This window comes from Drosophila suzukii, chromosome 3 (assembly GCF_043229965.1).
Source record: "Drosophila suzukii chromosome 3, CBGP_Dsuzu_IsoJpt1.0, whole genome shotgun sequence".
Taxonomy (NCBI): Eukaryota; Metazoa; Arthropoda; class Insecta; order Diptera; family Drosophilidae; genus Drosophila; species Drosophila suzukii.
In genome coordinates, this window is record NC_092082.1 from 64,424,555 (window position 1) to 64,441,194 (window position 16,640).

Sequence of the window (16,640 nt, forward strand, 5' to 3'; positions counted from 1 at the left end):
TTTGTTATCCCCTATATTTACAACCTGCTCAAGCTGCCACATAGGTAGCAGTATACCTGTTAATCCTGAATAAATATACACTTTTACAAAAAAAAAAAAAAAAAAAAAAAAGATTTACAACTAACTTTTCTTATGTTAATAATTAATAATGTAACCTAGGTGCTGCTGCCGTTTCTGCCGCTGCTGCTGTTGCTGCTGCTGCCTCTGCTGACGTTCTCTGCTATCGTCATTGAACATCGCTGCTGTTGTTGATGTGGTCGGTCCTAACTGGTTGTTTGTCGCTGATATTGCTGCTGCCGCGGTGCAGTTGACCATTTCTTATTCTTATTGGTCAACTTAATTCGGCAATAATTGTTGTTGCCAAATGCACTCGGCGTTGGGTTTAATCACCCAGCGTTGAAGCTTTCCCACGATCGTAAGGTGGGAAGTGCAAGCTCAGCGCACGTGGCTGCTGAACTCAATTGGGGGCCTATTGGGCAACGTTCTGGCCAGTATAGGGTTACTGTTGGGAAATTGGTGCCTATGCTTTTCTCGCGCTTATAACCAATCTGTTTTTGTTTGGGATTTTGCGCGTGTGGCGATACTCTTACTTGAGCATTTAGCATTCTAGGTGTTAACTTATGTATAACAGCACCCTTTGGCACACATATATACATACAAACAACATAGTGCACTCTTGCACAGACATACAAACAATATAGTGCACCGCATTGCAATTTTATAACAAAGTGTACCATTTCTCTATCTTCTATAGTTTCTGAGTTATCCGCGTTCATATTTACGATATTTTGAAGTTTGTGGGCGTTAAAGTGGGCGTTTCAAACTTTTTTTAAAATTAATAATAGGTATTGATGAGGGGTCGGAAACGCTTCCTTCTGCCTGTTACATACTTTCCGAAGAATATAGTATACCCTATATGACTAAAATACTTGCTCACTAATTAAATTAAGTTTAATACTTTGCAATAATGTTTAAATTCTATTTAGCTTGCTTTATATGATAACCAACTTTGTAACTTTAGTGATCACCTTTGTTAGAATTACTTTTCTTATATTCAACATATTATAAACATTTATTGCTAAATTTTTTCCAATGAAAGCTTGCATCAAGGAAGGTGATTAGGAGTTAGGCGTGTGTCGAAAAGATCACAAACCTGTGTCAGGTTATGCGGCTACGTTGATCATAATAGGGTGGGCAATGTCGCTGCTGACACCGACACACACTCATCAACTAGTCTGTACTGTAAAACCATCGGCTGCTGGTGCCATCGATTGCTTCTTCTACCATCGATACATCAAGTGGTGGCGCCATCACTATTTAAAGAAGCGTTGTCAACAATAGTAGGAAAAAGAAGAAGATAAAAATGTACAAGCTTCTGGATACAAACCAGTTGCTGCTGGACTGTGTTAGTTATATCCTTTGTATAACTTAAGATTGATAATATCTTTTGTTATTAAGTTTTCTTGAAACATTTTTAATAATTTTTTTTCACAAACAATCTGATTCTTTTAAGCACATTATGTAAAAAAAAACAAAAAACATTTTTTTTTGCTTTTGTACCATGCGCTGAGGTTGATCTATCGAAGCTACTTTCAACTCCATAGAAATACAGGTGTAGGAAAGAGACGGGAAAAAGTCGCTACAACTCGCTGCAGTGGGTAATGGGATCGATTCAGTATTCTAGTGTTTTATTCAGTATTTTTTTGTACGAGTTTCGGGATTTTTTTCAGAACGAAATGCATTTGAACTGCAATGGCTTCGTTATAAGGAAATTGTTGTTTGTGCAGAATCACGGAACACTCCAACGGTTCGGAACACAGCAAATTATCTCATCTTGAAAATAAATATTGCTATTCTATTGGTAATGGATGAAATCTTAATGGCCCTTCCTGGAAGGGCCTTCCACTCTTGATCACCTTAGGGTTTTTCATGGCGCATAGAGCATAGTGTCATTTTTCGTTTAGAAAAAATTACAGCCTCAGCTCAGTTTTTTTCATATGAATGGAGAAATAAATCGTGAACTGACAGGCGTCAAATTTTGCCACTACTCTAAAGGGCTGCTGCGTTCTTCTTGCTCCTGTGGCTTGTTGAGGGTTCTTCGTGGCTGTTTGGAAATGCACTTTCATCCTCACCTACATCCAAATTAATCTCCTTGAGGGTCAGATTTGTTTCTTCTTGCGGTGAGGCGCATGCTCTTCGCGATTTAACGGAGTATCTTTGATTTTTACCTGACGTGGCATTTTTCGATTAGAAAAAATAAAATAAATGTCTACAGCCTCAGATCAGTTTTGTTAATATGCACGGAGAAATAAATCGTTCTTCTGCGTTCTTCTTCTTTTTACATTTGTAGACGGCACTTTCTAGGTGTTTCTTCTAAGGAGGTCGCCGCATAGGTGATCTTTATTGCACAGATTTGTACAGGCTTAGCCTATGTTACAAGAGTTGGGGGTATACAGCATGAGGGAGTGAGACAAGCATAGTGTTTCTTAAGAGTAACAGGGTTGACCTAACTTAATGTAGTATGTAAGTTATATGACACATTATTTAGGGGCTCTTACCCAATTTATAAACAACTTTGAGCCGAGAGCTAATTTCCAAATAACTCTGACAGACCCGAGATAAACCCGTGGTCAGCTATTTCTGCCAAGCAGGCCTCCAAATCATTCCCACCCAGATCAATTTCACGCAGTCCGAATCAAACGGATGCTGTAAACATCCGAACCGATATTGTAAACAATCGGAGCCCCAAGCGAGCCCTGAGTCCGCTAACGTAAACAAAAGATCCCCAAAGCGGTCCCTAAACTCCGCTAATGTAAACACCAATTTCCGGCCAAGATTGGACTTCGAATTTAATTGGCAAATTGCATCATCCTATTTTCCGACTCTCTTGAGTCATTCTCTTTATCAATTTTTGGGGATAAAATCTCTTAAGCCGAGGTTTGATTATTGATCATTGAACTAGAGAGCAGGCAGTCCGTTTTTGAGATCCGAATCGAGCAGAACAAATATTCGAGAATAAATACAAGAGCAGTGAATTAAATAAGTTCGACCTATTGTAAAATTGTAATAGTGAATAAGTGATTGTAAAAAATAAAAATAAATTTTTTTAATCAATTCACTAGTGAGAAACTTAATTGGCGCCCAACGTGGGGCCGTGTGATTAAAAAATTCTAAAGCAAAGCTTTTAAATAAACCCCAAAAAAGTTTAAAAGTGAAAAAGGAATTTTGCGCGGCCAACAACCCGATACAACCGACGAAAATATAAAGCCTGTGTTGAAAAAAATAAGGTGGAAATTAATAAATGCAATAATCCCCTTAAACTCTATACAACCGGCAAAAAAATAAAAAGTTTGTGTTGATCAAAAAATAATAAGGTGGAAAATAATTAATGGAATAATCCCCTTAAAATCTCACATTACAAAATAGTGTTCGTAACATAAATTCACTGCTCGGACAAAATAAAAAATTTAAAAAGTGACAACAAAATTCATCGAAACAAATAACCATTGTGAAAAACAATTTAACTAAAAAAATATTGCAAACAAATCTTCGAAATCATCAACAAAAAGACATTTAAAGAATAAAGGCTGAAGGGCAATCCCTCGCCAAGAAATAAACACTGAAGAAAGAAGGAAGACACCAATTTAAAAACCCGAAGAAAGAAGGAAGACCCCAAGATACAAAAAAAGGAAGGACGACCCCAAGCAGGATCATCACCCAAGAAAAACAACAACCCCAAAAACAACGACAAGAAAAATAAGGAGGACGATTCGTGAGCGATATAATCCTTTTTTTTTATTATTATTATTATTTAATAAGAAATTTGTAAAAAAAATATAATTATACAAAGTGGAAGAATTAATTTCTGATTTCGAAAATATTCTCAAAATGTCAGAACCTTCAACAAGCCAGAACGGAGCAAATAAAAGACTCCACATAAGTTCGCCTCAAGAACATCATCAGGCGATAACAAACAATACCATGTTAAATGTAGGAGATTTAATTAAACAAATTGTAAATTTTGAATTGAATCCATTAAAGGAAGAGATCGTTAACTTAAGATCGCAGCTTTCTCATAAAATTAAAACGGTTGAAGATTATCAGATAGAGATTATAGATCCAAATATAAAGTGCGACACATCTTATGAGATCATCAAATCTGTTATAGAATATAAAGGAGAAGAAGATAAATATGTAAGCTGGAGAGAATCGGCTGAAATAGCCATGGGGCAATATGCCAGAGGGAGTGAAAGATTTTATTCCGCCCTATCGATATTAAGAAACAAAATAACGGGAATGGCAAACGATGCCTTAACCCATAACGGTACGGTATTAAATTTCGATGCCATAATGGCCAGACTTGACTTTGTCTTTAGCGACAAACGTCCTATTCATATTATTGAACAGGAACTAAGTGTTTTGAGTCAGGGAAAATTATCAATTATGGATTATTATGGTACAGTTAATAGAAAGTTAACTCTACTCATTAATAAAACAATTATGACCTACGGGAGAAACAAACCGATAACAGCAGAAATGAATGAAAAACATAGGAAGACTGCTCTTAGAGTTTTCATTACCGGCCTAAACGGCCAAATTTCAGACACAATTTTCTCAATGAATCCACCTGACCTACCGAATGCAATGGTCATAGTTCAGGAATTGGAAAGCAACAACATGAGGGCGCATTTCGCAAATAGTTTCTCAACCACTCAGAGAAAAAATAGTGAGCCAAACTCTGGTGGAAATGGCCAAACACATTTCAACCAAAAGCAAAGACAACAAAACAACAATTACAATAACCATCGAAATAGTAATAATTTAAGGTTTAGTCATGACAACAACCAGAACAAAAATAATTATGGTTATTATAATCAGAATAAAAATAATTCCTGGAACCAGGGTAGATTTAATAATAACCAACAAAATCAGTGGAACACCTATAGGCAGCCACAAAATAAGCCAGAACCAATGGAGGTAGACGAGTCTATCCAGGTTCAGAATAGGGCTAACAACGGCTATAATCAAACCTATAATAAATATCAAAATAACAATTATAGCCAGAACAAGTGGGATCAAACAAAAAAGTTTGAGACCCAGAATACTCAGCAAGGACAAGCCCAAAATAAAAGGGTACCAACTGGAACTGTTAACCAACCGGCTAACAAGACAATGAGACTAAACAACATTGAGGAGAACCATTTTTTAGACAAAAGTCAGGAGTAGGCTTACCCTACTTATTTAGAAATGACCCGAAAATAAATAAAAAATTAAAAATATTAATTGACACTGGGGCAACCTCGTGTTATATTAGAACTGGAGTTTACAAAAATAAGAATGAGCTTCCAATATACAAAAGAGTATCCACAGTGAATGGATATTCAATAATTAAATATTATCATATAATAACTATTTTGGATACACGGTATACTTTTTATGAAATAGAAGGGCTAGACTCAGATCTACTGATCGGCTATAACCTATTGAAAAAAATAGGAGCGGTGATTGATACAGCTAAGGGAGTTATCAAATATAACGGAATAGAAGAGAAATTAAATTATGACAACGGAAACAATTTAAACCAACATTCTTTAACAGAAGAAAACACCATTCTTCCATTAAAAGAATTTATATTAAAAAAATACTTTGATGAAAAGGCTCAAATCAGATCCGAATCTGAAATGGGTAATCAAAGCGAATTTAGTTTGGGATGTACAAATCCTGAACACGCCGTCGTTGAAATATCCGACAAAAATAAAAGTTTGGAATTTAAAAATTCCGAACACGCCGTCGTTGAAATATCCGACAAAAATAAAAGTTTGGAATTGAAAAATTCTGAACACGCCGTCGTTGAAATATCCGACAAAAATAAAAGTTTGGAATTGAAAAATTCTGAACACGCCGTCGTTGAACTATCCGACAATCAAAAAATAAACAACATAAAAATATCATCTGCAGATCAAAGAAAAGATCTGGAGAATGAAATATTAAATATTATAAATGAAGAGCATTCAAAAATAAATATGCAGATTCCTTTTAGGACAGATATACGCGGTGAAATAAACACCGTAAATGATAGGGCCATTTACAGCAAACAATACCCTTATGCTTTATCAGCTTCAGATTTTGTAAATTCTGAAATAAGTCGAATGCTAAAAGAAGAAATTATAAGGCCAAGTAGAAGTCCTTATAATTCCCCAGTACTAGTGGTACCAAAAAAGGGTTTCAATGAAGATGGAACTCCAAAACTAAGACTCGTAATTGACTATAAAAAACTAAATGAAAATACTATACCTGATAGGTATCCAATGCAGGACCCTTCAGTGATTTTATCAAATCTCGGAAAAGCCAAATACTTTTCAACAATTGATTTGGAATCTGGATTTCATCAGATTCTCATGAACGAACCTGACATACAAAAAACCTCATTTTCAATAAATAATGGGAAATACGAATTCCTAAGAATGCCTTTCGGTTTGATAAACGCTCCTAGAATATTCCAACGAGCGATGGACGATATTTTGAGAGAACAAGTGGGTAAAACATGTCATGTTTATATGGATGACATAATCATATTTTCAAAAACAATTGAGCAACATTACAAAGACCTAATTGTCATTATTAAAATTTTGCTGAACGCAAACATGAAAATTTCGATTGAAAAATCAAAGTTCTTTAAATTAGAAACAAACTTTCTCGGTTACGTTGTTTCTCACAATGTGATCAAAACCGATCCCGAAAAAATTTCAACAATTGTAAAATATCCGATCCCTAAAAATATTCGAGAGCTTAGAAGCTTCCTAGGCCTTACAGGATATTACAGGAAATTTGTGCAAAATTACGCAAAGATAGCTAAACCATTAACAAAATATTAAGAAGGCCAAAACGGCAAAGTATCTAAAAAAGCATCACGTAAAACTTTAATACAGTTTGATGATTCAGCTGTAAGAGCTTTTAACGAGCTCAAAGAAAATTTAATTGCACAAGTAGAACTAGTACAACCGGACTATAATAAAAAATTTACCCTAACAACTGACGCGTCTGACTTAGCAATTGGTGCGGTTCTTTCTCAGGAAGGAAAACCAATCACATTTATTTCAAAAACTCTAACCAAAACTGAACAATTATACGCGACAAATTAAAAGGAACTTTTAGCCATAGTATGGGCTTTTAAAAACCTTCGTAATTACTTATATGGGGTTAACAACATCGAGATCTATACCGATCACCAACCTCTTTCATTTTCCATTTCTCAAAAAAATCCAAATATCGAAATGAAAAGATGGTATTCTTTTATTGAAAGCTATTCACCCAAAATAATTTATAAGCCAGGAGCAACAAATGTTGTTGCGGACGCTTTATCAAGGATACAAATTAATAACTTAACGGTAAGTAATGAATCGGTCTCAGATCAAAATACTCAGCATTCAGCAGAGAGTAGTTTTGAGAATGTTATACAAGAAACCCGAAAACCCTTAAACCAATTTAAGCAACAATTGCTAATAGCAACGGGGAGGTATACAATACATGAGTCGATTAAAGTATTCGGAAATACTAGACATATAATAGAGTATGATACTCCAGAAAATTTAATATCAATATTAAGAGAATATATTCCACCCAATATAACAATAGGAGTTCACTGTACTCTAGAAGATTTTTATAGAATTCAAAAACCACTTAAAGACAATTTTATAAATACATTTTTATACACTAAGACATTTGTCCAGGATGTCGAAGACGCTGAAGACAGATCCGTGATTATCACAGAAACTCATTGTAGAGCTCATAGAGGACTTGATGAAAATTATAAGCAAATAACTAGACTCTATTATTGGCCTAATTTATACAAAAAGCTTAAGGAATTTATAAAGAATTGCACAATCTGCAATCAAAACAAATACAACAGACACCCAGTACAGATTCCTATCGGTCAAGCGCCTATTCCAGAAAGAGAAGGTGAAAATTTGCATCTTGACATATATTACGCCCAAAATCTTATATTCATTACTTGTATAGATTCCTATTCGAAATATTTGGTCGTAAAAGAAATCCCTAACAAACTAAATATAGAAAATAAAGTTTCAGAAATTTTACAACAATTTCCATTAGCCAAATCTTTGATGATAGATAACGAACCAAGTTTCTCTTCATCCCAATTCAAATCCTTTGCTCAAAGAAATGGGATATCTCTATTCTTTGCAGATCCTCGACATAGTACGTCCAACGGACAAATAGAAAGGGCACACTCTACTTTAACAGAAATTGCTCGCTGCATTAAAGATGAGCTTAATTTAGTTGATTATTCCGAAATTATTATTAAAGCAGCACAAAAATATAATTTAACAATTCACTCAATAACCAACCAACGACCTTTTGACATACTATTTAATAAAATCAAACACGAAGATATGCCTAAATTATTGCAACAAGCTCAAGAGAAAATGTTGCATTCCCACAATAAAGATAGACAAAATAAGAATTATCACGTAGGAGAGGTAATTTACGAAAAGAAACATGGGGAAAGAAACAAGCTAAATTCTAGATATAAAAAACAAGTAGTTAAGGAAAATCTCCCTAATAAAGTTATTGTAAATAACAGAAACCGTACGATTCATAAAGATAATATAAAATAATTTGTTTCAAATTACAGATAATGATTTCAATAATGTACTTATTACTGCTGGTAGCTATTGTACAACCAAATCCGAAATTATGGATTACACGAACCATGATTTCCTTCTTTACAAGGATACCAAAGATGTTCTTATTTATGAATCATACGCAGATTTATTTCATATAACTAATATAAGTCTTTATAGAGATATAATTAATCTTGAAACAGAATTTCTGAAGAGTCACGACAGCAACAATTTTCTTTGGGAAATATCCCACGATTTAAAAATTATCCAAATACTTATCTCCCAAATTATACCCAGTAGATCGAAAAGAGGCATTAATGAAATAGGCACTATTTGGAAATGGATAGCGGGAACACCAGATCATGATGATTTCATAACTGTTCAAAATAAAATCGATGATTTAATACAAAATAATAACGATCAATACGTTATTAATTCTAAAATATTTAAAGAGATAAAATCTTTATCTGAAGAATTCAAAACAGCCTTTAAAGATCAAGAAATTCCGCTTAGAAAATATCGTCTGCGTTCGCTTACTTACGATCTTATGAATTTAATGGACACAATTACACTCGCCAAAATCGATGTATTTAATACTAAAATTCTAAACAACGACGATATACAAGAAATTTATAAACACGAAAATAGACCTGTAGTTATAACAGACCTTTTAGATATATCTGAATTTAAAATCGCTTTGCATCAAGATCTTATTATAATTTACATAAAATACCCTATTATTACCGATCGCTGTGACGTTTACAATTCAAGATCCATTTCACATGATGATGGAAAATTATTAATTGATAATCACGTCGCAAAATGTAGAAATAAGTACTATGTAATGTCTAATTTTAAGACAGAAATATTTAACAATTATTGCACACTTAACCCAGAAGGTTCTTGTTTCACCAGATTACTAAATGAAGAAAAATCTTTTTGTAACAAAATCAGAGAAAAAAATAAAAAAGTAGATGTAATCCAAGATGGAGCCATTTTTGTAAATGGAGAAAATACGGTTAATGACACTCATTTAAATGGGTCATATTTAATTACTTTTAATGGCACCTCTATAATTAATAATATTTCCTACCCCAATGTAGACAATAAGATATTTGAATACATCACAGCTCGAAAACATACAGATTTTTTAATATCCGAATATATTATATCTAATGATTCGGAACTCTCATTTGATAATATTAACGTACTAAATCCATTTATTCAAATTAAACAAACTCAAATACCAGTTACGTTAATATTAATCATATTAGCATTAATATATTTAATTATTATGATTATAATCAAATTCAGAAAATTTTTAATATTCAAACCATGGCAAATTCGTATAGAAATCGAACCAGAAAGCAATATTTCCGATATTGAGATAAATAATACACCCGACAATGAAAATACCCTAGAAGAAAATATCATTGTCGAATTAACCAATCAATTACATTCAATATACCCAACAGTTCCAATGAATCGGGACGATTCAATTTAGAATGGGGGGAGTTATATGACACATTATTTAGGGGCTCTTACCCAATTTATAAACAACTTTGAGCCGAGAGCTAATTTCCAAATAACTCTGACAGACCCGAGATAAACCCGTGGTCAGCTATTTCTGCCAAGCAGGCCTCCAAATCATTCCCACCCAGATCAATTTCACGCAGTCCGAATCAAACGGATGCTGTAAACATCCGAACCGATATTGTAAACAATCGGAGCCCCAAGCGAGCCCTGAGTCCGCTAACGTAAACAAAAGATCCCCAAAGCGAGTCCCGAGTCCGCTAACGTAAACAAAAAGATCCCCAAAGCGGTCCCTAAACTCCGCTAATGTAAACACCAATTTCCGGCCAAGATTGGACTTCGAATTTAATTGGCAAATTGCATCATCCTATTTTCCGACTCTCTTGAGTCATTCTCTTTATCAATTTTTGGGGATAAAATCTCTTAAGCCGAGGTTTGATTATTGATCATTGAACTAGAGAGCAGGCAGTCCGTTTTTGAGATCCGAATCGAGCAGAACAAATATTCGAGAATAAATACAAGAGCAGTGAATTAAATAAGTTCGACCTATTGTAAAATTGTAATAGTGAATAAGTGATTGTAAAAAATAAAAATAACTTTTTTTAATCAATTCACTAGTGAGAAACTTAATTTGTATGTATAACAGCACCCTTTGGCACACACATGTACATACAAACAACATCGTGCACTCTTGCACAGACATACAAACAACATAGTGCACAACATTGCAATTTTATAACAAAGTGTACCAGTTCTCTATCTTCTATAGTTTCTGAGATATCCGCGTTCATATTTACGATATTTTGAAGTTTGTGGGCGTTAAAGTGGGCGTTTCAAACTTTTTTTAAAATTAATAATAGGTATTGATGAGGGGTCGGAAAGGCTTCCTTCTGCCTGTTACATACTTTCCGAAGAATATAGTATACCCTTTATGACTAAAATACTTGCTCACTAATTAAATTAAATTTAATACTTTGCAATAATGTTTAAATTCTATTTAGCTTGCTTTATATGATAACCAACTTTGTAACTTTAGTGATCACCTTTGTTAGAATTACTTTTCTTATATTCAACATATTATAAACATTTATTGCTAAATTTTTTCCAATGAAAGCTTGCATCAAGGAAGGTGATTAGGAGTTAGGCGTGTGTCGAAAAGATCACAAACCTGTGTCAGGTTATGCGGCTACGTTGATCATAATAGGGTGGGCAATGTCGCTGCTGACACCGACACACACTCATCAACTAGTCTGTACTGTAAAACCATCGGCTGCTGGTGCCATCGATTGCTTCTTCTACCATCGATACATCAAGTGGTGGCGCCATCACTATTTAAAGAAGCGTTGTCAACAATAGTAGGAAAAAGAAGAAGATAAAAATGTACAAGTTTCTGGATACAAACCAGTTGCTGCTGGACTGTGTTAGTTATATCCTTTGTATAACTTAAGATTGATAATATCTTTTGTTATTAAGTTTTCTTGAAACATTTTTAATAATTTTTTTTCACAAACAATCTGATTCTTTTAGGCACATTATGTAAAAAAAAACAAAACACATTTTTTTTTGCTTATGTACCATGCGCTGAGGTTGATCTATCGAAGCTACTTTCAACTCCATAGAAATACAGGTGTAGGAAAGAGACGGGAAAAAGTCGCTACAACTCGCTGCAGTGGGTAATGGGATCGATTCAGTATTCTAGTGTTTTATTCAGTATTTTTTTGTACGAGTTTCGGGATTTTTTTCAGAACGAAGTGCATTTGAACTGCAATGGCTCCGTTTTAAGGAAATTGTTGTTTGTGCAGAATCACGGAACACTCCAACGGTTCGGAACACAGCAAATTATCTCATCTTGAAAATAAATATTGCTGTTCTATTGGTAATGGATGAAATCTTAATGGCCCTTCCTGGAAGGGCCTTCCACTCTTGATCACCTTAGGGTTTTTCATGGCGCATAGAGCGTAGTGTCATTATTCGTTTAGAAAAAATTAATTAAGGGCAAATGTTTACAGCCTCAGCTCAGTTTTTTTCATATGAATGGAGAAATAAATCGTACTGAACTGACAGGCGTCAAATTTTGCCACTACTCTAAAGGGCTGCTGCGTTCTTCTTGCTCCTGTGGCTTGTTGAGGGTTCTTCGTGGCTGTTTGGAAATGCACTTTCATCCTCACCTACATCCAAATTAATCTCCTTGAGGGTCAGATTTGTTTCTTCTTGCGGTGAGGCGCATGCTCTTCGCGATTTAACGGAGTATCTTTGATTTTTACCTGACGTGGCATTTTTCGATTAGAAAAAATAAAATAAATGTCTACAGCCTCAGATCAGTTTTGTTTATATGCACGGAGAAATATATCGTTCTTCTGCGTTCTTCTTCTTTTTACATTTGTAGACGGCACTTTCTAGGTGTTTCTTCTAAGGAGGTCGCCGCAAAAGTGATCTTTATTGCACAGATTTGTACAGGCTTAGCCTATGTTACAAGAGTTGGGGGTATACAGCATGAGGGAGTGAGACAAGCATAGTGTTTCTTAAGAGTAACAGGGTTGACCTAACTTAATGTAGTATGTATGTATAACAGCTGTTATCATCTAGATGCTTAGGGATATGTATGTGTGTGTGTCTGCTTGCTACACATTTTTTACTTGCTCTTCGTGAGCTTCATGTTCCGGTGCCTTGTTGAGGGTTCTTCGTGGCCGTTTGGTAATGCACTTTCATCCTCACCGTCATCCGAATTGATCTTCTTGAGCAAATGTTTCATGATCTTCTCATGGTCTTCCTCAACTGAATTTGAGTCAGATGAATTCATGAGAGAATCTTTGATTTGATATAGACAAGTGTCTATAGGCTCAAATCAGTTTTATTAATATAAACAGAGAACTATATCGTACTGAATTAAAACATGAAGAGCAATTGTAATGCTGTGATGCAACTAAAGTTGGTGGTCAGTGGATGTTTCTTTTAAGCAGGTATTGTTAGGGCTGCCACTCTCATCTGAAGTGCATTGGCCCTGAAAATAAGATTGTCTTGGCGTCCAAAATCTGGGGATTCCTTTGGGAGTATGATGTCCTTCACCGGAGTTCCCTATACAAACGTCCTTTCGTCCCGCCAAGGTGATCAAGAGCGGAAGGGTCATTATGATTACACAGGTACACGCCAAAATTTTCCACGAACGATTTCCAGTTTTCGATGAAAATTGGATCATCCTGAGTAAAAGTCCCATACGAACTTGTTCCATCACCTACAGGTTCAGGCTGGACAAAAGGGAGAAATTGATTAAAATAAACTAGACGAGCACTCTACTCTCTCCTAGCACCGGCAGCGCTTTTTGTTTTGCCGCGCAGTATTTACACACACACATGCATAAATACATTTGTTATTGTCTGGCTCTGACGTCATTGCTTTTCTTCTTGGGAGGCGTTAGAGTGGGCGCGGCACATCAGCGCAATAAACTTGAGCTGGGTACGAAGTACCAACCCAATATCTTTGATAGTTTCCGAGATATCAGCGATCATATTGATTTTTTTAAGCTTGTGGGCGTGGCAACATTTTTTTGGTCAATCGATGGGTATTGACGGGAAAAATACATTTCAGTTACATTTTTTTTCTAGCACTTAAACTGTAGGAGCCACAATGTTAGGCGTTAGAGTGGGAGTGGCACATCGCTGAAATAAACTTGCGCTGCGTAATAATCTCTAGAATATGATAAGCATGCCTAATCCCAACTTTTGTAGTTTCCGAGATCACAGCGTTCATACGGACGGTTCGATCGACTTGGCTAGTGATCCTTGTCAAGAATATGTATATACTTTATGGGGCCGGAAACGCTTTCTTCTACCCGTTACATCTAGTGTTCCCTTTTACTCTATGAGTAACGGGTGTAATAACGGTATAATTATTTTAGCGGCCTCTCAACGTGAACTAAGTGCCAATGGTTTTTGCGAGGACAAAATGGCGGGATCTGATTGGCAATGCTTTCATTTATACCACCCCTGAACGAATTGACGAAAAATAAAAGATTTAAATGGAAGGTAAACATAAAGATATTCAGATTTAATGTTAAAAATGACAAGTGTACCGCTTATGTGTCTGTTTTAATTTTCGATTGCATTAAGTTGATAAGTCTAACGAAAGAGCTGTTTATTTTAGAGTTTTACACAACATACACTTTTACTCTTTAAGCGACGTAAATTAAAATAACAAGATAAATCAAAGAAAAAAACTAAATTAAAAGTTAAGTGTTCTCTTTATAAATGAAAATTTGAAATTTTATAACGAACATGTATATCGGTCTTCTCAAGATGAATGCTTTACCTTGGTTCCATTTAATTAATGTCCTCAGATTTCAAGTCTTGAACCAACGCCGAGTTTTCATTTATTACGATTTTCTCGATGCTCCCCGCTTTGATTTAGTGGCCAGACACAATTCGGCCTGGTAACAATGGTTGGACATCGGCCCTAATGGAAATTCGCAAGTAAAACCTTCAATTCTTTCAATCACGTTCGTCCTTGATGCTTAGCCTGAAATTAGACAACAAGTTGACCTTGACCCGATGACCATTGGCTGGATTAATTTGGTGCTCCTGTACTCTTTGACCAACAGAAGTTTGCAGTTAAAAGAAATGTCAATTTTCAATGTTCGAGTATTTCTTTCATTTTATTTTTCAATTTCTGAGAGCGTGCAGCTATACTTCGACCGAGCTTTTTTGCTACCCCAAAATTGGCAGGTAGAAGCACTTCAAGCATGTTCGGATCGGCTTCGTCTAAGCGCGATTTGGCGTTGCTATTTCTGGATAATTGAAGATATACGCGGAATTCTGAAAAATTATGGATGGATTTGCCGAAATGCGGGTGAAATCGTAACATTTTTTTTATTAATCCGAAGTTCAAAATTATTAAAAAAAAGAATAGCCAAAATGTTTTTAGTTTTTGTTATATTACGTCGCAAAGGACTTATAGCCTCTGCACACAGCTTGTTATACACTCATGGACAATATAATAGGTGTGAAGATTTTTTTTTTTAATATCGATTTAAATCAATAGAAACATAACATTTAATATGGAAGCGATACTTTTTAATATGGTGACACTGTTTCGGTACGAATTTGGTGAGTTCCCGGAATTTATAAGCTTCTGGGAAAAATTGTGGAATGTTTTATTGCTGAGACTGCAATCTCGGCTGGTCAATGAAATAGGTGTATTAACCAAATCATTAACCTGTTACTTATTAGTACAATTATTTGGTTGCACAAGGTAAGGTATTAGGAAAATATACCTAAATAGTGCAGTGCGGAGGAGAGAAGGCTTATTCGACGACTCCGAGATGAAGGAAAAACGTATAAATCCATTGCCATGCTAAAGAAACGTTCTCAAAACTTCGTAACCAATGCCTTAAAACCGGAAAAAATAGGTGAAAGTCGGGGAGCACCTAGAAAATCATCATCTAAGACCGACGATCGCATTGTTCAATTGGTTAAACGCGACCCGTTCAAGTCTTCCAGGACGATTGCCAATGAAATTGGGAATGCTGCTTTTCATGGTATGGTGTTGGTCCGATTCATCGCATTGACGGAATAATGGACAGATATGTTTACAAAGATATACATATTGGAGACGGTGATGCTACCATATGCCGAGGATGATATGCCACTTTTATGGAAGTTCCAGCAGGATAATGACCCGAAGCACGCCTCTCGAGTAGTAAAGGATTGTTTCCGAGAGCAAAATGTGGATGTTCTTGAGTGGCCAAGTCAATCCCCGGACCTCAATCCCATCGAGAATCTCTGGGGTGAACTCAAAAGAGAGGTGGGAAGACTTTATGTCAAAATAAAAGTCAACTTTGGGATATCGTCCAAAGAGCATGGTACAATATTTCAATTGGAACATGTCGCAAGCTAATATCCTCCATGCCAAGACGAATGGATTAATTCCTGCAAAATAATGGCGGATATACCGGCTATTAGCTGCCAGATACTTAGTTTAATATAAAAAAAGACCAAACATAGTGAAATATTGATTTAATTTAAACATTTATCTTTGTACACCTATTATTGTGTCCAGCCAAAATTGGAGGATTTAAGGAAATATTTAATTTAGTTGTTTATGAAAGGGTTTGTGAAACCTTTGTTACTTCTTGTTTAAAGACAATTAATATAAGTTTTGAAAAAAGTTTGTTTTGTTGAGATTAGAGATGATAAGAATTAGAAATAAAAAGTTAAAATGAAAAAAAACACACCTATTATATTGTCCATGAGTGTATGTAATATATATTGTATATTAAGGGCGTAAAGTGGTGACGTGCAAATAACTTATCTTTGTATAATGTGAGGTGGCAACGCCAAGCTGAAATAAAAACTTTAAAATTAAGCGAAATTAAAGGATGGTGTTGGTCAGATGCCGAGGAAACCAAGCTGCTTCCGCCTAAATCAGAAGAATCGGGCTTTAACTTCAATTAGCACGGTTAAGATTTCAATT